This window comes from Lepidothrix coronata, unplaced genomic scaffold (assembly GCF_001604755.1).
Source record: "Lepidothrix coronata isolate B3197 unplaced genomic scaffold, Lepidothrix_coronata-1.0 Scaffold25, whole genome shotgun sequence".
Taxonomy (NCBI): domain Eukaryota; kingdom Metazoa; phylum Chordata; class Aves; order Passeriformes; family Pipridae; genus Lepidothrix; species Lepidothrix coronata.
In genome coordinates, this window is record NW_016690205.1 from 5,033,333 (window position 1) to 5,059,741 (window position 26,409).

The following is a 26,409-nucleotide window of genomic DNA, read 5'->3' on the forward strand; positions in this document are numbered from 1 at the left end:
AGAGCCTGTTGGGGCTGCTCTGGGTTCCTTGGACAAGGGTCTGGAGAGATGGGACAAGGGGGAATGGCTTCCCACTGCCAGAGGGCAGGGCTAGATGGGATATTGGGAAGAAATTCTTGGCTGTGAGGGTGGGGAGGCCCTGGCACAGGTTTCCCAGAGAAGCTGTGGATGCCCCATCCCTGGAAGTGTCCAAGGCCAGGTTGGAGCTGAGCTCCACTAAAGCCTCTAAAATGTCCCAAGTATCATTTTTTATTTATTCCAAAAGATGATTGCACAACTATAAAATGATGTGTTTAGGTGTTAAAATGCTGCTTTCCTTTATGACTAAGTACAAGTTGAGTAGTCAAGTACGGTTTATTGAACAGTGGGGGAAAAAATCCTCCTGGCATTGTAAGATTCAGAAATTATGGCCTTTGCAATATTCTTACTTTAATAAAATGTGGCTTTGAAGCTGCTTCAAGATTTGTAGTATTTAAAACAAAGCCTTGAGGTGGAGATGGAGAGAAGAGCAGGCAGGGCAGGCTTTCCTTTATTGCAATTTCTGTAACAATTATAAAGATATGTAGTTTTGAATAGTTAAATCTATTCCTCTGTACTCATAATTTTAGATTCCAAATGTAAAAACCTTAGACAAATAGCCCTTTGAAGTCACTAAATTAGCTACTGCTGGGATGTTACACAGCCTCGTGCTTTTGCCCAATTATCCACACTTTAAAGAGTTTTTCTTGTATTTTTAGACCAAGATATATTTGCAATTACAGAAATCACATCTGTGTCTGTTATTCGCTGTCCTGCCTCTGATTTTCTGACTTTTTCAGCACATTTCCAATTTGTGTTCCAGTATATCAATAAAAAGACAGACTTACCATGTTGCTACCATGTTGGAATACCCAAGTTAAAATTTTGCTGTTCAAATATTGCCTCTTTCCTATCATTTATTTCCTGAGTTCAAAGCAGAGGAGGCACCTCTTTGTAACAGAGAGTAGCAAAGTAACTGTAATTGCTCAGGGCCAATTTTCCAGCACTTCTGCTGGAATAATGTTACTTCCATGCTGCAAAAGAAGGGATGCAGGTGCTGGGTCCAGCCAGAAGCTGTTGGAGGCCCTGGAGCATCTCCGGCAAATTGGAAATGAGGGTGAAACGGCTGCCAAAGAGCTGACATTTCTGAGAATGTGTTTGATTGGTGATGGAAAGAGATGAACAGACAGATGACCAGCAGACTGTGAGGTGGATAGAAGCTGCTGTTGGAGCTGTATTGGGCTAAATTTGGGAATTATCTTATTTTTGCTACAGAATTTCAGTCTTTCAGTTTCTTAAATTTATTTTCTCAGTAAGCTTCTACCTTCTGTCAAGGTAGTTAAATTGCTGTTAAATTGCTACTAAATTGCTTCAAATCCCACAGCAGCTTTGATTTTCATCCTCTCCCCTTTTTCACCACCGTAAATTCTCTCCAGACCACTGAAAATTGGGTTCAAGACACTTAATTCCTCCAACTCCCAGCTCCTAGACTTTTAACCTGCTTTTCTGCACAAAACACTACATGAGAACATCCTACCACATTGTTTTTCTCCAGCCAACAACTGAATATAAAACCAGCCTCAGGCTGTTGGCTCCAGCTCGTGAGTGTATCCTGAAAAACCTAAGTGGCATAAACCCAGGCCTAGAGACTCCTGGATCTGATGGAAGGAAGCTGAACTAGAAACACTGTTGTGGACTAACAAGGCTAAATTATCAATATCATTATCAATTTAAGACTTGAGTGTGAGGTGGTGGGGAGGAAAGATTGGATGAAGTTCCTTTTAGAACTTTATTTCACAGTTGTACAATTTTTTTTAGATATTCCCCTTCTCTATAGCGAATCTCTTCCCCTCAAATAATCTATTAATAATTATAATGTTCATGTTCTTTGGTGCTTTATTGTACAACTCGGTTTCACATTTCTTTCTCATGACTAATTAATTTTGGAACCACATTATAATAGCACTTCTAATTTCTGTGCTAATAGAAAGCGCGGTAATTCTTTCTAATATGTATAATAATTCCATTTACTTTATTGCTGGGATATAAGCAGTGATTTAAATTAATATGCAATTCCTTGCAAATGGTTACTAGGGAGAAAATTGCTGACTTGCAGTCATTTGAGCTACAAAAATGTTCATTAAAACCCAACACCTCCCTGGTGCTGTGCCCACTTGCAGTGCCATGGCTGCTGATAGGATTTTAGCCTCCTCCTAAATTGCTGTTTCCTAGTCAACATGATGCCAAAGGGACATAATTAGGCTCTGATTAAGTTTCCTGCAGAAGACACAAATATTCACAGATGTTCTGATATTTCTGTCCCCATGGGTCTTTCTGTACAACCCTTAATTCTCTGACATCCTTTGGAACGCTTAAAATAAATGTGGTTTGCACAGATATGGGGGTTCTGGAAGTAATGCACAAGAGTCATGAAGGTTGGAAAAGGCTTTTCAGATCACTTAGATCCCTCCTGGAGGAGGAATTTCTTCTTCTGGGAGACTCTTCTTATTCTGGGATATCCTTTGGAAAACTTAAATATGGTGTGCATGGGTGTGGGGGTTCTGGAAGTAATGCATAGAATCATTAAGGTTGGAAGAGGCTTTTCAGATCACTTGGATTCCTCCTGGAGGAGGGATTTCTTCTGCTGGGAGACTCTTCTTGCTCTGGGAGAGGCGTGTTGTAGGGACGGGAGACAAGAGGCAGCAAGATGTGCCTTCAGCCGCCCTGATTCTCGCCTATCCCTCAGTAATCCCCTCCTCCCTGTCCTACTTTTCCACCTGACGTTTCTATTCTGGGTCTCCGTGTCCCGGTTCACGGTCCCGGTGCAGCTTCGGCTCCCGGAGGTCCCGTCGGAGGGGACGGTGGGTACCCAAATCCTCAGGTGTGTCCCTTCCCCCCCAGGACAGCGTCACATTAACGGGGGGGTGAGCAACGAGGGGAAGGATCCTGGGGGCTGTTTGGTCCCCACAGCGAACTCCTGGACCCCAAAACGGCACGGGGATGCCGGACGGGGGGCGGTCCAGCATCGCTCCCGCTTCCCGCGGGGAGCCGGACGCTCTGGAGCCCCGGAAGCGCGGGATGGAGCGAGGCGACTCCCGCATTCCCAGAGAGCGGGCGTGGCGCGGGTGGTGCGCGGGGGTGTCGCGGCGGTGCCGGTGACAACGAGCGGATCCCCAACGCCGCGTTCCCCCTTCCCGGTGCCGCTCCCGCTGCAATGCGGGCGGTGTCCGCCAGACGGCGCCGCGCGCGCCGCGCCGGCAGCAGGATCGGGGATCGGGAGCGGGATCGGGATCCGGAGCGGGAGGAGGCGGCGGCGGCGAAAGGAAATTTCCTGCCGGGAGCCGCCGCCCCGACCCAGAGCGCCTGCCCGGGCGGCCCGGCCGCGGCCCCAGCGGCCACAGCGGCCCCGCGGAGCCGCCGCCGCGCAGGTGAGAGAGGGAGGGATGGGATGGGACAGGGTGGAATGGGATGGGATGGGAGGACGGGGGAACACCCGGGATGCCGCGCCCGCAGGTGCCGGGAGAGCCGCGATCCCGCCGGGCGGGAGGAGCGGGGGTGAGCCCCGGGCTGCCCCCGGCGCTGCCGCTCCCGGCACGGAGCGCTGAGCGCGGCGCTGCCCGCGGCCCGCCCTGGCGCCAGCGCTGCCCCCGCCGGGGCGACACCGCGCCGACAGCCCCGCGGCGACATCCCCGGAGTGACACCCCGGCGGTGACACCCCCGGCCGGTGCCTCCTCGCCGGGTCAGTCGCGCCGGGCGGGTTCGGGCGATGCGGGACGCGCCCGCAGCATCCCCGGGCCGAGGGCGCATCCCTCGGCATCCCCCGGCATCCCTTCTTGTTCTGGGAGACAGGGGTGCGTGTTTCGGGCTCTTCCCGGCTCCCGGGATGGCGCTGCCGCGTGAACTTCGCCTTTAAAGCCGTTTATCTTCTCTCCATCCCTTGCTGAGGTGAGCGGGGCTAGGGGCACACGCGGTGCTCGGGTGAGCTGAGGGGTGATGTGGCTGTGTACAAACTCTTCTAGTCTCTCTTGGCCAAGATTAGTGTTGTTTACACCAACTGTGTTTCCATTTGTGCCGTTTATTAGTTTGCTTTCACCAGACTTTAGCTGTCTCCCATCACTGGATTTTATTTTCCACTTTAATCATGGTTTGTGGAAAGGGTTAATGAATATTTGCAGTGTTTTTTATTTGGGAAAGGCTGTCGCCTATTTTTTTTCTAATTTTTCAGTGAGGTTCCTCTCCATGTGGCTTATTTCCATGGAGTGAAGTGCTTTGCTGTGTATTCAGCTGTGGAGCTGTCTGTGTCTGATTTGGATGGGGTAGAGACTGCTGAGTTGAAAGAAATGACATCTCTTATCGAGCTTGTTTTCCTAAATAATAAGCCTTGGAAACTAGAAATAAAGAGGTTGAGAATTGGAAAAAAAATATTTGTTATGTGCGTGACAATCTTTATTTCTGTGTTTTAGGCTTGTAAATTAAAAAAAAAAAGTGAATTCTAATGAAAATTAATGACATTCAGCTGGAAACTGGGTGTGATTTACAAGAGATTTATATGTAGATATAAAGTGCCAGGAGGCACTTTAAGTTCCCATTTAGTTTTGCTGGGGGATAAATGAAACCATTTAAGCTTTGGTGTGGGAAGATGAAGGTTGGTTTGGGGGCACCAACTGGGTATTGTTCTTGCCCAGGTGGAAGTTGGGCTTTGATGGGAGGAGTCCCTAATGGGGTAACAATCTCTAATTATTGTTGATGACAGGGTGGGATGGGCTTGTGGGACAACCTGCCTCTGCTTTGTGCTTGGGGTGGGGGCACTTGGGAGAGAAAAGGGGGTGGGATGGAGGTGGGACAAGTGGAGACCATGACGGGGAGGTTTCTGAGATGAGTGGGGCTGTGCTGGTGGGGATACAAACATCATATATGGGAGCTCTGCATCAGGAGAGTGAAGAGAGTTAAGGTAAAAATGTTTGTTTTCTCAACTGACGGAATCATTCAGTTCTTTTAGAATGTGGGAGAAGAAGGGAAACAAAATAATGAAGGAAACAAAATGGTGTGGGCGTAGTGTTTGATTCCTTTAATTGGCTCTGTCTGTGCTTGCAAATAAAGGACTTGTACAGGAGCTGTGTCACACCAGCCAGCCTTGCTCTGCTGTGACTGGCACACTCTGTATTCCTGAAATGCACTGAATATGTTCTTCCAAGTCAAAGATAAAAATCTGAATTCTTAGTTTAAAAGCTTCCTGTGCCCCTGACACCTTTAATAAACCCAGACATCTTTATGTGCTTCAGAGCATTGCGCTGATGCTGTTTGGGCTACAGCAGTTCATCCTCAGCCTGTGAAGTGCAGGTGCAAAGTGGATAATTTTAGCACATTTAGGTCCTAGTTAACTTTTGTATCTTGCTTTCTCTTCTTGTTTCCACCTCACATATTTATGTTTATCTGTCTGTTATCAAGCTCAGTTGAGGTTTTTCACCTCTGAGTTAAGAGCTGACCTTTGACAGCAGAGCTGTCTTGAATCCCTGGATTTCCTTGCTCTTATTTTTCTTCCCTCACCCTCTGTTGCATTCCCAGCTCCTGGTTTATACAACTTGGGTGATGGCAGAAATTCACCATGTGGGTTGAAATTATGGGAACCTGGAAAATGATTGTTTGGGGCCTCTGCTGGTTCAAGGTCCGTGTAAGACCTTCCTCTCCCACACAGGTTCCCGTGGAGCTGGATCAGAGGATGGAGCTGTGGTGCTTGTGTGCACAGAGTGGGTTCTTCCACCTTCCCAGCTGGAAGGTGACAGCAGTGACTTATGGGGATATTGAAGTTTGTTGGATTTCTGGAGCTGTTGGTTTAGGGGCCAAAGCTGCAGAGCTCTGTTATTAACTGAACTAGTTTTAGAGTGTTACAGTGCTTTGACCAGTTTACCTGGTGACCTTTTTCTCTGTCATTTAAGAGGTTCTGTGAAGGAAAATGGGTGGACTTGGGCTGACAAACTGCCGAGTGAAATAGAGCTGGAGGAAAGCAGTGGTGCAATTCTGCCTTGTCACAGATGTCCTTGGTGTTTTCTGAGAAGACCAGTACATGTGTTATCATGGAAACATGAAATGGTTTGGGTTGGAAGGGACCTTAAGGCCCATCCAGTTCCACCCCCTGCCATGGGCAGGGACACCTTCCCCTATCCCAGGTTGCTCCAAGCCTCGTCCAGCCTGGCCTTGGACACTTGCAGCCACAGCTTCTCTGGGCAACCTGTGCCAGGGCCTCCCCACCCTCACAGGGAAGAATTTCTTCCTAATATCTAATCTAAATTTACCCCCCTTCAGCTTAAAGCCATTCCCCCTTGTCCTGTCACCCCAGGCCCTTGTCAAAAGCCCCTCTCTAGCTGTCCTGTTATCAGTAAAGGGTTTATATACTTCTTCACGGTTGATGACATCATGTAAATTTGTTCAAGGTTTTGGAGCAGGTCAGTTGTACAGCAGTGAAGAATAAAAAAGAGCCAAGGCAAGTGCTGAATGCTGTGTAGGATGAAAACCAGGAAGATCACAAGGAACACTGAATGTTTGTCATGCTGATGGGGAGCACAGTCCATCCCTCCTTGCTGGAGGGAGTGGGAGGTTCTGCAGGAGAAATGGCTCAATTATATAGAGAACCTGAGGATTATGTGGGTCACTCCTTGGAATGATGCTGTCACTGTGTAAATGTGATACAGTATTTCAGTCTTTATCTCCAAAATACTCTTCAGCATAGACTTATGGCAGGGCTTACCACCATGTAGAGATCCTGTGTCTGAAGGTGGGATCAGAGCACTTTCAGGCCATCAGCAATGAATGATGATGTTTTTGTGTAAAAGACTTGCCTTTACGTAGCAAGTTAAAGTGAATTACTCTGTATCTGGACATACCCTGAAGATGTCCGAGGGGAAGAGACTGAAAACAGATGTTTTTGCTAGAAGGGACTGTTTTCATCAGTGTCAGGCAGGAATGGACCAGCAGAGTGGTGGTGGCTGATTGTATCATGTGTAAAAAGTGTGATAAGGACAGCTCAGTGTGATGGCTTTGGTGAATCATCTGTGCAGACTCCAGCTCAGTTCCTTACCCTGCATCCAGCACCCACTGGGATGCTGCAGCTTTCCAGCTGCATCCTTGTGCATCCTTCCTGCATCCTTGTGGTCTGGGAAGAGGCAGCAGAGCAGCCAAACCAAGGGCTGCCCTTGGGGGTGCCTGCAGTGAGCAAGACTCTTTCTTCATAGGCATTTCATTATTGATCCCTTGATACAATATTAATGAAAGAAGAATCCCTCTGTAACCCAAAATATAACCTGGTGCCCCGGCACTGAAAGTGTTGTAAATTGGACTGATACATTATTAAAGAGTCCTAAATTATGTGCTCGTGGTGGAGCGTCTTTTAGGGGTTCCCTGGAGGTGGTGCTCGTTTTGTGGGCTGGGAGCTGTCCTGGGCAATGACTGGGATATTGCTGTAACTGATTTGTGATGTGGTGCAGCAGAATTCAGGCTGAATGAGAAGTGGCTGTAGCCACCAGGCTGCTCAGTGCAGCCTTTCTGCAGCCTTTTAACTGTAATCTTACCTTTTTTTTTTTCATTGCCTGTGCCCTTCTGCACAAGGTTTCATCCTAGTGTTGTTTTTATCCTGACTAATATGTATTGTATAATCCCAAATGGGGTTCCAAATCCTATAAGGGTTAATATTTAAGGTAAAAAAACCAAAAAAGTGGCTGTATTTATTCCAAACTCCTTGCTGAAATGTAGATATCTTTTCTGGTTTCTTGTGCAAATATACTTAAAATCTGTGTAAGCCAGAGCTGAAATGAGATACTGATAAGACAGAGATTAGGAGGAGCTCAGCAGCAGCATTTTGTTGAAGTATTTGTACAGGATTTATTTTTGAGTTATTCACATTATGGAATGTATTTTTAAGGCATGTGTGCAGTGTTGTGCCTTTTAATACTGCAGGTATAATAATTCCATCAGTGACATCCCTTTGACTGCCCAAATCCTGTGTGTTGTCAGCAGAGGATGCCTCACCCACCACATCTCCTGTCAAGCAGCAGTGCTCTAAAAATGCCCTTTTCCCTTTGGCTCCTGGCAGTGATTCAGTGCTGAAGTGGCAAAGTAAAAAGCTGGTCACAGAGATCTATCTGTGTTCAAAGGTGTTTCCTGGCTAAGGAAAGAAAGAAAACTGGAAAGCCATTTGCTGGGGTAGTTTGTTGCTTGCAGTGACGGCTGATTGTCACTGGGAAATGTAGCACAACTCAGCTGTGGATTTTTCTATCACTTTTTTCCTCTCTGTAAAAAGGAAAAAGGGGCTCAGTCCTGAAAACGTGACTTATCCAAGATTTACTTTCTAATATAAAGTAATAATTTCTGGTAGGAATGGGAGGTCTGAGTAGGTAAAAGCAAAAAACAGAACTAAATCAGGCGGAGGTGACATGACATATAAACTAAAAAAATATATGAGGGCTGGAAGTGACAGTTTTTGGGTTATTGCTGTTGAGAAGAGGCAGCTCTTTCACCAGGAGAGTGAGAGTGCCCCAGCAGCTGGAAGGAGCTGTACCAATAACAGCTGTTCTCTGCAGATAACACACACAAGCAAGGATGCACCAACAGGAATCACCAGGAAGAATGAAGGCTTGGAAAGGCTTTGGATCAATAGCACTATGAATTTTAAAGAGAGAGCAAATAGCAGATTTACAAGGGAACAAAGTGAAAAGTGTGTTACTTGTCACTTTAAAAAGATTGGGACAAAAAAATTAGGGAAGCTGGAGGAGAAACCTCCTCCTTCTAGGTTTTGTTGCTCTGGAGTACTAGAAAATAATTCAGAATGAATTATCCAACTCTTCATTCATGACAAGATCTTACTCTTTTGAGACCAATGTATTTCAGGTTCCCTCAAGGTTGGATGTTCCTTTAATTGCTGTGGGTTTTGAGTTTTCTTCCTCTTCCCTGAAATCAATCTCTTTCATATGAAATCCCTTCTAAAGGAAGCTTGGCTAAAATGGAGCACTGCTGTGGTTCATCACGGTGCCCCTTATAAGGGACTGATTGAAGAGCAGCAGAGTAATTTTAATTCTCATCCAGCATAACTAGACTGGCATGAACTGTGGGAACAGGATGCTTTTAAACATCCCTTTCCCTTTGACGTGGTGTAATGTGGATTGTATAGTTTGGTTCGTTGTATAGAGTTGGTTCTTCCTGGCTTGTGATCCTGAAACCCAAAGGATGTGGTGTCCCAAGATCTACTGGTGTCCTGTCTGTGTATTCCCAAGGGTGGGACTGTGCTCCCTGAGCTCCAGGTCTTCTTTTACCTTGGCATTCACTCCTGTATTTGTTACCTCCCTTGGTTCTTTTAATGGAATTTTTTATCCCAGACAAAAGACAAGTCCGTGTTGAGAGGAACCCATGTAATCACAGCTTGAGCCAAGGATGAGAATTGATGCTTAAAGACCCTCCTATTTTCAGTGTATTTGATAAAGGTTCTGTAAATATTTCCTTACCAAGAGCTGTAATTCTTCAGCTTCAGAGCAGTTTTCACTACTAACCCTTCCTTCACCTTGCCTATTTCCTTCAGTAAATTCCATTTTATCGTCTTTTGCCCTTTGATCTTGTCATCTTTGCTGTTTGTCCTTGGATGATTATTTTCCTTTGCATTCCTAGCCTTAGTTTCTGCTGGAATATGCTGGGCATTGCTTGAGCTACAGTGCTGTGCTTTTCATGAGTATTATCATGAGCTATTGATTTAAACAAGCCATAAATAATGTTTGTCCCATGTTCTGTGGGCTTAGATGTCTCAGGCACCGAGTCTTTTTAACTTAGCTTTGAGTTTCATGAATGTATTCAATCATGGTGCACAATGTCTAATTTTTAATTACTAACTGTTTAATTACTTGACAATATTAATTTATCTGCAGTTTATCTTTCTACTAGTCTGATACAAGTGGGCAAAGTTTGCAAATTGCTACTGAGTGCAGGATTGTGGTGAAAGAGCTTTCATATTGCAGGAGAAAAGCCTTTGTGTAAGCAAGTTAAAATGATAGATGCTTTTCCTGTTAAATATAGGGATGAGTTTAAATGGGTTCACGTTATCGTTTTGTTTGCAGATGTCAAAAGCTCATTAATTTTAAGTCAAACTACCCGGCTTGCTGCTTCAAATGGCTTTTAAATTACACATGTGCTGATCAATCTTGAAAAGCCCAAATTAAAAACTTGGCTCAGGGCACGTTTCAAGGCCACAGATACAACACTTAATTCTAATCTGTTTTTCACAGGCAAACCTCCCACCTCCAGGTCTGGTTCCCGGCAGAACTGGGGGGAGAGGAAGTCGTAGAGGCTTAAATGTTTCTGGGAAGGCAAAGAGGAAAGGAAAAGCTGGAAATGGGGGACTATATTTAAATAATGACCTATTTGCAATACTTAAAATTATTAGAAACAGACTTAGGGAAGTGTGATGTTGAGATAATTGGTACTGTTATAATGCAGCATTTTTCAAGGAGAAACCTTGAATCCTGGGGTTAGTTTTGGATCCCTCATGACAAGAAGGACATGGAGGGGCTGGAGCGTGTCCAGGGAAGGGAACGGAGCTGAGGAAGGGTCTGGAGCACCAGGATTGGCTGAGGGAGCTGGGGGGGCTCAGCCTGGAGAAAAGGAGGCTCAGGGGGGATCTTCTGGCTCTGCAGCTCCCTGACAGGAGGGGTTGCTGGGAGGGTCAGGCTCTGCTCTGTTTCCAAGAGGAAACAGCCTCAAGTTTTGCCAGGGAGGTTTAGGTTGGATATTAGGGAAAGTTTCTTGTCCAAAAGGGTTGTCAATCATTGGAACAGGCTGCCTGGGGAAGCATCAGTACCACCATCCCTGGAAGTGTTCAAACAACCTGTGGAGTGGCCCCTGGGGACATGGGTTAGTGATGGGCTTGGCAGTGCTGGGGAGTGGTTGAACTTGATCTTAGAGGGCTCTTCCAGCCTAAATGATTCTGTGATTTCTATCCCACTGTAAGTCCCTCTAAGTTTCACCTGAGCACAGCATGGCTTGACCTGGGATACACAATGATCTTGGCAGTCAGATTCTTCACGTTTTCTTTTTTTAAAATCTTTGACTAGTGAACTGCAGAAGTTATTTAGAAGTTGTGTGTGTGTGTAACTTGAGTTGTAATGTGTACTGAAAGAGCTTGAGAATTGCTGTACTACATCAAACTATTATCCCTTGAAATATGGCCTAATTTATCAGGATCTTCCAAGGAAGAAACCTGAATAATTTCCTTGAAAAATCGCTGAACCCTCAAAACTTTCTCTGTAAACAGTTCTGAAAGCCCCTGTTCTCACTAATGAATACTCTGCAGGATGTTGGTGCCGAACGTGTTCTTTAAGGACAGTTTTGCTCTGTTTACTGTTACTGAAATCAGATTTAAAGATGGACAGACCCCCCCTGAGCTCTTTTCCCCAGGGCACCTCATCCCAAAAGCGGGACTCTGCCACCACTGGGAGTTGTAATCGGAACCAACTCCGGAGCGTGGGAAAGGAAGGAACTGTCCCGATGGATGCTGTTTGCAGGACTGTGCCCAGCTGTCTGGGGGCCAGGGAAAGGGGGAACGCAATGTTTGGTCAATTTTTTCAGCTAGAAATGCATTCACAGCTGTCTATTGGTTTTCTGAGGTGCGGGATATGCTTTTTAAAAAATTTTTACTTTTTCCCGAATTTACATATATTTGTAACTCTTAAATTCAGTGACTTCCACTGACTTGCCTGGTCTCCTAAAGCTGAGTATAAACCATGGCGTTGTCTTGTACTGTGGCACAGCCCCATGTCCATCCAGCAGTGCTTTGGGCAACTTTTACCATCTTAACTGACCATATTATTATGCAGAGACGTGTTGCAAAGTTGATGGATTTCTGTTGATTCCTTTAACATATTTATTTCTCCATGTGTTGGTGTGTGCCTGTCCTGCCCTTACTCCGTCCTCCTTCTCTCACCCCTTGTTGCACCCAAGTAATTAATCTTCTTATCACTGATTGATCCACCAGGTTAGATTTTTATTAAGCTGCTTGTCAAATAACAGCTGTCAGTGACTGAGATGTGTGATAGTCACTTCCCCAAGTTACCTTTGCTCTCCTGGAAGTGAGTGTCTGAGTTCTCATCCTCATCCCTGTAATAACCATCACGTGGCTGGTAACAGGAACACCCTCTTTGTAGCAAACACAAAGTAAGGGCCTGATGTGGTTCAAGAGGTTTTCAAGTGTCTGGGCTCTGTTACAGAAAATGCCATCTCCTCATGTACTGCTCTCTGTGGGTGTGTTTTGTGATGGCCAGGAAATAGAGGCTGATGTTTGAAGGTCAGGACAGCAGACCTGCTGATGTGTTGACAGATATCTGGTAGTAGACTTTGTGGAAGGACTGGTTTGAAGACATGCCTTTTAAAAAGCAGATTCATGGAAAATGTCTGTATTGTCTTTTAAAAACCTTTTAGAAGGACCACAGAAAGCTAAAAGACTTGTCTTGCAAAGAATACGTCCTTTTGATAGTACTTCCATGCCTGGGGTCACACACTCTATTAAAGATGGACAAGTTGAAGTGTAGGCATTGGATTCAATGATCTTAGAGGTCTTTTTTAGGCTGAATTATTCTGTGATTCTAAGGTCAGTGGGGAAGAGGTGCTGTGTTGCACATGGAGCATCAGAGTTAAAATTGGCGCTGGGGTATTCTGTCTTGCTCCCAGTATTGGATTATCCTCTTAACAAGGAGAATAAAAAGCTCTGTAGCCCCTCACAGTAGTGCTGTTACACAGTGTGTGGGTGTGACCTTGCATTATTTTCCTGTGTTTGGGCCCAGGCCCAGCTGGGGTGGGAGGAGGCCGTGCCCTTTCTGGCAGAGCAGGCTCAGCCCTGGGGCTGCCTCTGCGTGGTCACTTGGTGTTTGCACACACACAGAATGCTGGATTTATGTAGATAAGAAACGTGCATTCACACTGAGTGCATTTAACACAACTGCTTTTGCCACGATCAGAATGGAAACTTGATGGTTGAGTAAATTTTCGAAAGGTTGTATCCATGTAGGAGACACAGTGCTGTTCACATCAACCTCAATGTCCTGTTCAGTGCTGTGTTTTTTCCAAGATTAATGTAGTGTATTCTTATGTTTTTCAAAAGCAAATTATTTGTGACTGTCACATGATAAAAGCTTCTAGGAACCTAGATACATTGCTATTTGAATATTACATGTATTTCCCAGTTTGTAAACTTGGGTCTGTGAGATCTCCAGCACTGTACATTGAAACTAGGAGGTTGGTTTACTTAAGCTCTGTCCTTATTGTAGGGATAATTTGGACAACCTGTGGCCTTGTGCTCTAAACTGAGAGTCCTTCTTGTCACTTGTCCTGTCTTGTCACTCTCTCTGAGGGAAGGGAGATAGGGCAATAAACTGCTTGAGTTCCAGTGTTAGGTAATGTATATATTTTATACATCTATTTGTGCCTATACATATATAGAGATTGATTCTTCCCACCAAAAGAAACTCATCATAGCCAACAGAACAAGACAAAAGAGATGAAATGTTTTTACTGTGCTATTTCTAGTATGGAAATAACAGCAGTCACCTTATAGACAAAGTACATGGATGGTTTGAATGGGAATAAAGCTAAAGCAAGGTGGGATTTTAAGATTTGATTAGAAGTGAAAATTCAACCTGTTCTTTAATTCCCAGGGGTGGAAAGGACTTGTGGTGGGGAACAGAGCTGTTGGGGAAAGGCAGGATGAAGAGAACCCTGAATTCAAGTGAGGGCTGTGGTGATGCCCAGGTTGAGTGGCAGATGGGCAAGGTGATAAAAATCCCACCTAAGGGCAGGGTTTGAAAAGTGGGAGTGGGTTTGCAGGGTCCTGTCTCTGCTCATCACCTTCCCAGGGTAACCTGGTACAGAGCAGAAGTTGCAGCTGCTGAGGGTGATGGGCTTTGCATAATTTCTGCTTTGCATAATGAGAACCTGTATCCAGAGAACACCTTGCACGTGTATCCTTCTGTGCATAAAAGACTTTGTCAGAAAAGTGATTTTTAGAGCAGGATCTGCCCTCATTTTTTAATGACTTAGATATAGTTGTGCTGTACCTTTCACTCGGGTATCCTGATTTCCCGACTGCCTTTTGTTTCGAGACACGCCACGGCTTTGATGGCAGTTATTGAAAGTTGCTTCAACATGCAGGAATGAAACAAAAAAGCTGAATTTTTACAGAAAATATTGTATTTCTATGGAGTGTTTTCCCCTGGAGGTGACACAAGGCCATCTGTTGATGTCTGGTAGGCCCAGCCTTGAGGAACCACAAGCCCCCATTGTGTTGGCCAACGTGCTGGGTTCTGGAGCTGAACACTGGGGCTATTCATGGGGGCTGGTTCAAGGGCTCACAGCAACCTTTATCCCTGCACAGAAACCAGAATTTTCCTCAGGGACAGAAGCAACAAAGCTCAAGGGGAAAAATGAGTGTGTTCAGCACTGATTTGTTTCATCCCATCAACGGCAAGGCAGGAGCATAGGGAAGTCCCTCTTCCCTCAGCCAAAGGCAGGTGATAGAAACTTCTGAGCATCTGGGGCTTGTGGTTGTGTTTTATGTGTGTGAGCTTTATTTTTCTCCTAATCTCATTAGGTCAGAAGGGCATAATGCTTTTCTTAAAGATCGACCTTTTTATTATAATTTTATTTTAAAAATACTGTATTAATTCTATATGTGTTGAGAAATTGTATCTGTGGAATATAAATGAAGCAAAATGTTGTGTTCTCAGGTAGAAGAGGAACTTTTTAAGCTGCTTTCAGCATCTCAAATCAATAATTACAGTGATACAGCACATAAATACCAGTAGTAGTAGTGTATTTGCTGGGAATTGGTGGCATGTCAGAATTTGCCACTTAGGGATTTGGAGCAGTTGAACAGTAGCTAATGTATTTTCCAAGGTATTAAAGAGATTCTGTTAATTTTCAGGGCCAGAAAGAAACAACACTCAGAAAGCACAGAGACATTTGGGGAATTTGGAACTCTGTGTTTAAGAACTCGCATGGGAACCTCTTAAAACCACCAGGTGTTTTGTAGCTTTTTATATCTCCCTGGAAACATATAAACAATTGCATCATGTCCCTGTTCTTTGATCAGTCTTTACAAACTGTAACTCTTGTTTAATTGCAACATGGGATGTTTGGTAATAGGAATTTGGGAAATAGTGGGTACTTAAAATAGCTTCAGACTGAAGTAAATACAGAATCAAATTCCAGTTGTTCTGGGATAGTAAGTAGTGGCAGTTGGGAATTATTGTAGTAAAATTATTTTGGGAGTTGTTGAGATTGCAGTGGTGTTGTGTTTCTTTAGTTTGGGTTGGGGTTTTTTAAAATTTATTTTAATCATGACCAAACTTAAATAATGGAGCAAGATTCATGTTTGTGACAGTTGATGTTGCTCATATCTCCCAAATATGAGAGATCTCTGTAGCAAATCCCTGCAGCCCAAGTTGCTTCTGAATTGTTTGTCACCTATTAATTTTATTTAATTCTCTTCTCCAATTCATGCAAACATGTATAAAATACATTTATGCTGATGAGTCTTCCCGTAGGAAGAACAGACAAACAAGGCATGGCCTGTTTATAAACGTCTGGAATGCTAAAATCATTTGTGGGTTTTGTTTCCAAGCAAACAAACTCGGGACAATGGGGAAAGGATATTGTTGTTGGGCCTCTGGGACTCTACCAGTGCATTTGATTTTGAAATAGCTTTTAATATATCCGACCTGATATCCTGAGCAGTAGAAGAAAATTCCGAGTGGGCAGCTAGCTTTCCTTGTTTTGGAAATGTCTCTGCTGTTGTTGTCTGAGGTTGTCTGGAGTGTCTGCCCATGAGCTTTTGGCCAGATAGGATCAGATTTAAAATCGGTTTCAGATCTTCTACTTGGATCTGAATGAACGAGGAACCTGGATCCTAGAGGGGACTAAAATTATCTCATGGCCTTGTGATCCAGAGATATAAACCCAAACTATTTCTCCTTTTACCCTCAAATAATATTAGCAAGTATTATTCTGTAGCTGCCTGTCAAAATTGGATTTTCAAATGTAGTTTCATGTTACCTGGATGCCCTGGAGCAGGCAGGGATCCCTCGCTCCTGCCGGAAGGAAAGCACTTGAACAGCACTGGAGCAAATCAGTGCAGTTTGCTGCTACCTGGGTTTAATTTAGCAGATTTGGGGCATTTTCCAAGGTTGTTTTTACAAGAGAAGGAACAACTGTCTTGCTGAGAATGCCGAGCAGTGGTTATTGTGTGTGGGTGGGCCGTGTCTGGGCGATGTTACGCCTCATTTCGGCTCATCCCTTTGGGGAGACCTTCCCGTCACTGATGTCTTCAATAACGTTTTTACTGGTAGCGTTTAAAAGAAAAATTCTGCCGGTTTTCATTTTCCTTTCACGATGTTTCTGCACAACAAATGGAACAGATTTGTTGCCTCTTCTTGCTGAGTTGACCTCAGTTGCCCGTAGCCCACGAGGACCAGCCAGGAGCCAACTGAGTCTGTGCAGACTTCGTTTGAGCAACACTTCTGCTAATCTTGGAATAAAATATTTACTGGTATTGAGGAATAATTCATGCTATTGTGAAAATACTGGTTATATATAAGGATGTGGAGCTGCAGGAGTGAGTCCAGAGGAGACCATGGAGATGCTCCAAGGGCTGGTGCCCCTCTGCTCTGGAGCCAGGCTGGCAGAGCTGGGGGTGTTCAGCCTGGAAAAGAAAAGGCTTCAGGGAGACCTTAGAGCCCCTTCCAGTGCCTAAAGGGGCTACATGAGAGCTGGAGAGGGACTTTGGACAAGGGCCTGGAGGGACAGGACAAGGGGGAATGGCTTCCCACTGCCAGAGGGCAGGGTGAGATGGGATATGGGGAAGGAACTGTTGGCTGTGAGGGTGGTGAGGCCCTGGCACAGGTTGTCCAGAGAAGCTGTGGATGCCCACAAGCAGCAAAGGCCTTTCTAAGCCAGTTGATTTCCAGCTCTGTAGCGTTTATAGCTGAATCCATCTGTGGAGGCTCATCCGACCACCAGTTTTTGAGAGAAAAGTTCATCTGAAAGACAGACTCTGTAATTTGAGCCTTTTGAAGACAACCAAGTCACAGAGAGTGTTTTCTTCATGGAAAAAGAGGCAGTCTGTGCCAAAAGCTGGGCAAAACTCACCAGTATTTAAGGAGTGGAAGTGACTGGGGCAGCTGAAGAGTCCACGGAGAGTCAAATCTGTCTTTTGACTTCAAAACCCTGTCATTTGTGGACTTCACTGTGTAAAAATGTGTTTAATGCACTGGAAGGTATGACACTCTGGAGGTGACAGGATTCACTGTATTAGTTGTCATCCTCAGCCCTGAGCAACTCTGGGAGATCTCAGAAAATATATCAGTATCCATTATGGGTTTCATCTTGGAATTGTAGAACTCCTTCGTCATCATAATTTGCAAAATAGAGTCCACATGAAATCTTGTGTTTTTGTAAGGAGATTGATCTATTTTCATTTCACCCTCCCACTGGTAGTTTTTGTTTTGCATCTGGATTTCTGGTTGTTTATCCAGTCCTTTGAACATGAACATCTGACGTGCTCCTGGAGCCAGCAGTAATAATGACTCAAGGAGGAATGAAGTTCACCATTTCTTTTGGGATATTTGTATAGAAGAATAGCTGAAATAAGCAAAAACTGATACAAGCTGGAGTTTCCATCTCCCACATTAGACAAATAGCGGTTCTGGTTTCTACAGAGAGGGGTTGGGACAGCAGCATTCAAGTAAAAAGGTCAAATCCCTGTAGCACACATCCAAAATATTCAAATGAAGGAAATGTTGTATAAATGCAAACATGAAATGCTCCCTGAGGGCAGGAACTTTTATTTATCCCCTCAGTGTTACAGAAAACAAACTTGGAACCAATTTCTGCTCCTTCAGGCATCACTGTGAGTCTCTGGAGGATGCTGTCCTCCTTTCTGCACGTTTCCAGCTCTCCCAAGGAAGAGTCCTCTCCAGATGGCTCAATATGTGAGGCTGGAAGTTTCTTCTGCACCGAGGCAGAGAAACAATTTATTCACATCATGTTTATTGTTAAAGAGAAGGAAGAAAAGACTGTAGGTGAACTTGGCATCAAAACACATCTGTAATGAAAATTGACAGTCATGTGGGGGGAAGTCACATCTCTGCAGCAACATGAGATGACAAAACAATTACTTGATCTTGGTGATTGATCGTGGGATGGTTGGAGTTGAGGAAGGGTTAGGCTGGGATGAAGATGAAGGCAATACTGAAATGTTTCCTGCTGTTGAGGTATGAGATTGTGAGAAACCCCTTGTGATAAAACTCAGTGCCTCAGAAACGAGGGATTGTATGTGCTTATCTGGAAGTTACCTTTCTTTCAGGCTGATAACATTCTGAGCTAAGTAAGAATAGAAATTGCCATCCAGCGCCTCGTGTTATCACACTGGGAACAGGCTTTGCAGTGGATGGAAAAATATATTCTTTAAGTAATATTTAACACAATCTATCATGTTTCTGAAGTAGAGCTACATTATATGGGCTGTGGAAGAGGGAATTGGAGGAAATAACTCGTTCACTCTTATCAGTGATCCCCACTGTGTAGATTGTGCTCCCAGTGTCCACTGCCTCGGAGCTGACCCGGCAGCAGGACGGGGAGGGGGTTCATGCTTCTGTTTCCACCACACTGGGCAAAATCATTCTAAAATCTGTGGAAATCGTTATTTTCTGGAGCTGTAGGTGTGATGACTGCAGGACCTGCCATTCCCTGGCTCCTGGAGGAGCTGCCTCACTCATCCCAGGCGGTCTTTCTGGCTTGTTTATCTTCCGTTTTGCCCCCAGGGAGCCATTATGGGAAGGAGATTTTTAGACACGAAAAGTTAGAAACTAAACAGAGAAGGCAGACAAAGGCTGAAATAAATGAACTAGCCATGGTGTTGTTTAGCTGGTTTGAGTGAAGGCTGTTGTGGTTATACAAATGTCTTCTTCCAGTAAAAAATTAATAGCTTTCTGCCTGTTCTCAGCTACCTATTCATGCCCCTGAGCTGCCACTCACTGAAGATGCAGAACGTTATTTGTGGGCTGTAAATCGCATCAGGGAAATGTTTCCTTCTGGAAATTGCTTTCCTAATTTTTTATTTTTTTTTTTTTGCATTTCTTTATTTATTTTAAGCCAGGTAATTTCTTGGCCTGGCTTACAGCAAGTTATGCCAGCGCTGGTGGTGATGTGGTGCAGAGCTGCTGAGGGGGTTCTCAGCTGTGGAGGGAGGGGAGAAGAGAGGAAGGGGAAAAAAAGGAGCCTTTGATCTTGGGTGTTGTTTTTCTGCTGTTTGTGTTCGTGCACGTGCTGCACTCTTGTTTTTTCCAGTGCTGTGAGCTGTTCTTGCTTTCAGTGTGACGTTGAAAAGCGGATTCCACTGTGGGTGTGGGGTGGCTATGGGGTGTTTTAGATGTCTGGGTGTTTTGAGTGGCTGTCGGGTGTTTGAGATGGTTATGAGGTGGCTGTGGGGTGCTTCAGATGTCTTTTGGATGTTTTAGATGGTTATGGGATGGCTGTGGGGTGTTTTAGATGGTTCTGGGGTCTTTTAGATGATTTGGCTGTTTTAAATGGCTATGGGCTGTTTTAGGGGGCTGTGGAGTGTTTTAGACGGATGTTGGGTGATTATGGGGTGTTTTAGATGGATATTGGGTGATTGTGGGGTGTTTCAGGGGACCGTGGGGTGTTTTAGATAGTTAGGGGGTGTTTTCAATGGCTGTGGGTTGGATCTAGGGTATTTTGGATGGTTGTGGGATGGCTATGGGGTGTTTTAGATGGTGATGAGGTGGCTATGGAGTGTTTTAGACATCTGTGGGGTGTTTTAGATAGTTATGGAGTGGCTGCGGGGTGTTTTAGATGGCTTTTGGGTGGCTGTAGGGTGTTTTGGGTAGTTATGGGGTGTTTTAGATGGTTATGGGGTGACTGTGGGGTGTTTTAGATGGCTCTGAGGTGTTTCAAGTGGCTGCATTACAATGGGTGGTCATGACTTTATAGACACCACAGGAAGCCAAAAGTAAGGGAATGGACCAGGAGAAATAATAACCCAGTTATTCCTGAGTCATATGAAGAGAACTGTGCCTGTGACACCAGGGAGGGCTGGGGTGGAGCTGCCCCTTCCTTGGGCAGTGGCAGGAGGTGCCCTAGCCCGCCTTACCCTGGGGCAGAGGGGATTGGCATTGCCCAAACCCCAAATTCTGAGGTCAATTTGTTGCTTTCCCTGGACATCCCCGTTTGAGGGTGCTTTTGTACCACTGAGCTTGTTATGTCTGTGCTTCGTGTGACACTCCTCTGGTTGTCCCCCAGGCCCCAGTAATCCTTCCAGAATGTCGTCAAACCCCAGTGTTATTTCTGGACGTTGCAGATAAAGTTGTTTTCGAGACATTTAACGCCCCAGATTGATGCAGAGCTGAGTCATCAAGTTTTGCTCCTCTTAATTTCTTAAATACCTACTTAAAGCTCTTTGATGAGAAACTCATCTTGGCTGTTGAAGGAAAATAATCCTATATCCTCTGTGTACATCTCCTTCAGAATTCCAGTTTCTCCTCTGGCACCAAAGGTAGATCCAGAGCTTCTAAAGCAGAACCCAAAAATGTTTGCTGCAAACACACTTCCCTTGTTAACCAGTATTTACATAAAACATGCTGACACCACTTTGGGGAGATTGAGTAGGATGCTTTCTCAGCTGCTGAGATTTGCACACGAGATGGAAGATGTTTTGATTAAAAGAAGGGGTAGCTGAATATTTTTTTTCCATTTATTCCCATGTGTCAAAATCAAAGCAGCTTTTCTCCAGGCACTTTGCCCATTTTTTTTTTTTTTTTTTGTTCCTCTTGTTCAGTTGTTTCGATTTTTTTTTCCCCTCAAGGTTGAGATTTTTGTAACTTTTTCTTCGTGGAGGAATTCAGTTATTTAATGAGATAACTACATGTTAAAATACCTTTGAGACAGAAATAAACACTATTCCTGGGTTTAGATTCCTGTTTATTTTTAGGAGGATTTGTAAATTCATTCTTAGTTATTGGAGAATGAATGGTCAAATGGGGACAGGCAGAGGGCACCCAGTGAGACCTCACCACTAATGTCATCCTGCTGTAAGAACAACAGTCAAATACTACTTTTTTATTACATTTTTAAATATTTCTATAATTATTTTATTATAAACTACTAATTTACTGCATTAATAATGTCTATTTTACTCCTACACATTGTGACTTTTCTAATCTGGGGCCATTTCTGTGATAACATTTTATTATGTGGTTCCTTAGTTTATTTTTTGAGCTGTATTTTAAAAGCCTCCTGCCAAGGAGGAGAACTCCAACTTTTTTAATCCGTGTTGAAATGAAATTTTTAAAAGCATAAAACAGAATCTTATCTCTTTTTGTTTCCCCTGCAGTGAGGAAAAAAACGTTCCCTTTCTCATTTCTTTATTGTTATTTGCTCCGTGTGGGTGTGAGTGCTTCAGGCCGCTCAAACTGGAGCAAAATCTTTTTTTAGAAACTAGAGTAGAATTTTCATAATAAACCTGATCTCGTGCAGCTCCAGAGCCTCCTTTGGGGGGAAGTGAGGGAAGGAAGCTGGAATTAGGGAGGGTTATAAGCACTGGAACTTCAAGGATCCGTATTCTAAAAACTCTCTGCGGATTTGCTGCTGCTGCCTGGATTAGAAATCCTTTAATTTGCTTTTAATTAAAATGATTTTCATTTATTCTAGGCCTTTTTCAAGGGTCCCAAGGCACCTCACAAACTTGTGGTGCTGTGTATGAAATGCAAAATCCATATTCACGTGCTGCTGAGGCTTCACGTAGAAGTGAAGGATGAAAAAGAGTCTTAACCCTCCTTTTTTCTCTTGGTACTTTTACAGCCTCAGTTCCCCGTTACAGAGGGAGTTTGAAAGCACTGGAGTTGTACATGTTTGATCTCAATGAGACTGGAGTCCAAAGTGTAAACATTGACCTTCCATAAATAGCTTATCTGGATACTATATTTAAATAGCCAAGGATTTATTTGTGCAACCTCATGCAACTGGAGGGGAAAAAAGGTCACGTAGATACCTTTCTCTTTCCTTTTCTTTTCTTTTCTTTTTGTTTTTTTTTTAAGGAAATGCACCTATTGCAGAAAATTCCAAAAGAAAATGATAGATTAAAATGGAAACCGTTGCATAGCTTGTAACTATAGTTAGGTTATGTTAATTTTCTTTTAAATAGCTGATCTTAATATACAGTGTAAGTGTTTGGAAGTGAAAAAAAACCCTTTCCTGAAGATGACTTTACTGTGCTACATTTTCCTTGTGTACTCTGGAACTACTCTACACTCAATAACTACTAAAGAACTGAAGAAATAGGGTCATCAAGTGGTAAAAACTCAGTGACTTGTGTGATGGTTTCTTTCTTTTTCGTTACTTGCTGTGGAATTAACCCTGATGATCAGCACAGAAACCTGAAGGAGTTCAAGGAGTCTGGATAATGTAGTTTCAGGGATAAATTTGATGTGCTAGGTGAGGTGACGGTGGCAGAGACATTGCTGAGAGAGCAGGAAGGTGGCAGGAGCAAGGATACGCAAATGCTGAATTTTTCCAGAGACTGGAAAAGTTGCTGTTGAGTAGAACAGATGCTGAGATTTCTTGTCATGCTCTTGTGAGGTGGAGGTTGGTCTCTCCTGCCAAGGAACAAGCCATAGGACATGAGGAGGCGGCCTCAGGTTGTGCTAGGGGAGGTTTAATTTGAATATTAGGGAAAATTTCATGATGGAAAGGGCTGTCCAGCCCAGGCAGTGGTGGAGTCCCCATCCCTGGAGGGATTTAAAAGCCGTGTGGATGTGGCACTTGGGGACATGGGTTAGCGGTGGCCTTGGCTGTGCTGGGGGAGTGGTTGGACTCAATGGGCTCAGAGGGCTTTTCCAACCTAAACAATTCCATGATTCTGTGAGTTTAGACAGCTCTGAATTCAGGAAGGCACATTTTGTGAAGCCCCACAATCTGCTGGAGGCAGAAATTCTCCGTGTGCTTTCGCACGACGCCGGCAGTTGTGCAAATTCAGGAACTGCTCCATGAGGTTTTAATATCTGGTCATGAAGAGGGAAAACCAGAACAAAGTCCTTAAAAACAATATAGACGTGTTTATTTAATAATAAATAAAATGGAAAAAATGTGTCAGAGGAGAAAACCTTAAGCTTTTTTGCTTGCTTACAGAGTGTCAGAAATCTCAGTGTTCGAGTTCGGGGAAGCAGAATGCCATTTTTGACATTGCACTGTTGTTTGGGGATGTTACACCAGAATTGTGAGCAGCAGATTTTCTCATAATACTGGTTTTGTTTCCTGAATGAATGCAGCAGTGTTTGCTCCTACGGGGGAGTTATTCATGAGGAGTTCACAGAGCTCACCCAGGGTCTAGGAGGAGGGCAGAGGGCTGCGCTCAGCAGTTTGACTGAGGATGGGATTTTTGAGGCATTTTTGGGGCTAACTTTTGAAACATTGTAATCTTTCCATAGATATCTGATGAACAATTAAATAAACCCCACGATTTAATTTTCTGCAGCAGCTACAGTCCTGTAGCCTGTTGGCACTCATGTCCCTGTCCAGGTAGGGTAGAGGTGGTGCTGGTGGAAACTGGTTGAGTAGCAAGAACTGAGTGATCCCAGTGAACAGACAACTTTGACTTGAATGATTTCACTCCCTAATCATAGATCACAGAATGGTTTGGGTTGAGAGGGCCCTTAAAGCCCACCCAGTCCCACCCCCTGCCATGGGCAGGGACACCTTCCACTAGACCAGGTTGCTCCAAGCCCCATCCAACCTGTCCTTGAACACTTCCTGTGATAAGGCAAAACTTGAGCGTTTCAGGTTTGAGGCTTGTGGGTTTATTTGTTTGATTTTCTTCCACCCTTGTTTGCCAAACCCCTTCCCCATCTCATGCTCTTAAGTCAAAACCATAAACTCTCAGTGTTGTTTTCTGCTATAACTGATCAATAAAGATGACTGGACACTTGAAGGCTCATGTTTGGGGCAACATTTTTGAGACACATTGTTTCCTAAAGGCAGGTATTCCTCCTCCTCCTCCCTGCTGTGTCCTCTCCTGAATTAGATTCCTGGTGGTGGAGTCTTTTTTCAGACCTGAAGTGGCTGGTTTCCAATGAGGAGTTGCTTGCAAGCTTTGGCCCGAGAATCCATGGATTTCTGTTTTGTGGAAACGCCTTAGGCCATAGGAAAACTGTATATTTAAAGTACAAGTGGCACTTACAATGTAAAGCTGAACAGGCCTTTAATTTCTTTTTCCCCCCTGTTTCTAGTGGACTCTTACCTTGAGTGAGGGTTTGACTGAAGGATAAAGATGTTTATAACCATCTTATGGAACCACTGTGTTCTGCTGCTCTGTAAATAATAACTGGGGGGTTGTGTTCGTCTGAGACCAAGGAACAAGCTGCCGCAGGGTGATTTTTTGTGGAGTTGTAGCCCTTTGAGACGATGGACTTGGCGTCAGCCATCCACACCCAGCTCGATTAAGAGCCAGTTGATGCATTTGTGGTGAAAACCCACAACAGTTGGGCATTTGCAATGAATTTCCAGCCATCTGTATTGCATCTACTGTGTTCCATTGTTTCATCCAGGCACAGATGTTGGAAAAATGACTGAAAGGAGTGATGCAGAGCTCCAGAACAAATTGTTGTTCTCCTTGAAATGAGGGTGGTGTCGTCTTGTTTTGGCTCTGGGGAGGTTGGGTGAAAGGGGCTTCCCAGAGTAACATCAGACACCACAACCTGCAGCTGAGCGTGACCCCAAACCCTGTGTGAGACCTCACTGCTCTCCATCTCTTTAGTAGTGCTACCACCCTGTGGCATTGGTGGGAATTAGGATCTCCAGGGAAATGGCATTTGTGTGTCGCTGCCCGTGGGAGGACAAACAGCATCAGAAGTGCCATCATGTTGGAAATCCAGTTGAGGAGTCGTATCCTGTTGTCCTGATGTGCTCCTTCAGGACTAAAGGCTGCAGAGATGCCCGTAAATTATATAGACTTGATGAACAGCCTCATGGGCTTCCCCCAAAACAGTGTTCACTGCTCTGTTGTATTTTGAAGGCAAGGGGAAGGTAGATGGAGAGGAGATTCCTAGGATAACCCATGTGACTGCTGAGGGTGTTGGCCAGGTCAGGTCTGGTGCAGCCTCACCTCTCTGTTATAATCTGGAGTTTATCTGTGGGTTTATTTAAAGCTGGATGTGCAGTGAGTGCCTCAGCATTGTTGTCATCTCGTTCGTGCGTGAGAGGAAGTTCCTTAATGAGCACAGAGCAAAAGCCATTTTCATAATTAGCGTTCTCAAATAAATTTATGAAACACTGATGACTTCACTTGGCAGTTCCTGGAAAACCTAATCTAAGGCCCAGCTTTCCACAGAGGATTGGCCCAAGTGGTCTCCAGAGCTCTTTGCCAACCTCAGCTTTCCTATGATCAGTTTTACAATCAGTTGGCATGTTTCTTTCTGGATTTTCAGCCTTTTCAGTAGATAAAATTAATTAATTTCAGGCAGAAAAAGGTGCTTAAAAGAAACCTTCTGGGGGGGGTGACACATGTAAACTGGATTCAAGGATTTATGGTTTTGGGGCTTTTTGAGGGGAGGTTGTGGAATTTTAATGCAACCATGAATGCAGGGTGAGTGACCAGAATATTTGGGATAAATGCAGTTGCACTCCTGTCAGTGAGGAGCTGAGCTGAGCTGTTTGTGTTCCTGCTCAAGGAGGTGCGTGGCATTTGCGAGATCGTGTGCTTGAGGCAAACAGTCAAAACATCAGCAATTGCAGTCTGCTGGAATAACTGCAGGTCTTAAAGCATTTTATATTCATCAAGAAGCAATTTCTGTTGGCTTTCTTTTTAAGATTCAGTACAAGAGTTGGATTTAGTTAATGTAGCCCTGTTTTTGTATTCTGTGTGCATCTACAACGTCCTAACAAACATCCCTAGTACATCAAAAACATGCAAAGCCTGACCTCTGAACACAGTGTTTTCTTCCTGTTTATGTTGGCCCTGGCCCTTCAAAAAATTATTTATTTTGTGATGCAGATGATTACCGAATAAGTTCACATCTGTGGAAGCTTGTTTGAGGTAGATATTGAAACTTGGCATGTTCTGCAGGTTCTTGACCTTCCAGGAGATCATTGAGGACTTTTGTGTGATATCATTGTCCTATCACTGGCGACACGTGGGATGAAAATTAAATAAATGAGCTCCAGCAGGGAGCAAGCTCTGGAGTCAGATCTGCCCAGCAGCTGTTCCTTGTTTGATCTGTACAAACGTGAGAGTGAAGGTCTTTGCACATCATTTTCCACAGGATGCTGTTCAGCCAGGTATTCCTGTGGAACTCTGCCGGT

General features: G+C 44.3%; 1 protein-coding gene across 2 annotated transcripts in view; it reads left to right on the plus strand.

The window, feature by feature from the left end:
- The first annotated feature begins 4,950 nt into the window (after positions 1 to 4,950).
- The window catches only part of PTPRE (protein tyrosine phosphatase, receptor type E), a 97,856-nt gene continuing 76,397 nt past the window's right edge, over positions 4,951 to 26,409 (plus strand). The window contains exon 1 of one of the 2 annotated variants that reach the window (XM_017809316.1): positions 4,951 to 4,969. The gene's annotated coding sequence lies outside the window, so the exon portion shown is untranslated. Of the gene's footprint in view, positions 4,970 to 14,428; positions 14,553 to 26,409 lie in introns of those variants that run through there. The other variant, XM_017809313.1, reaches the window with a different exon arrangement.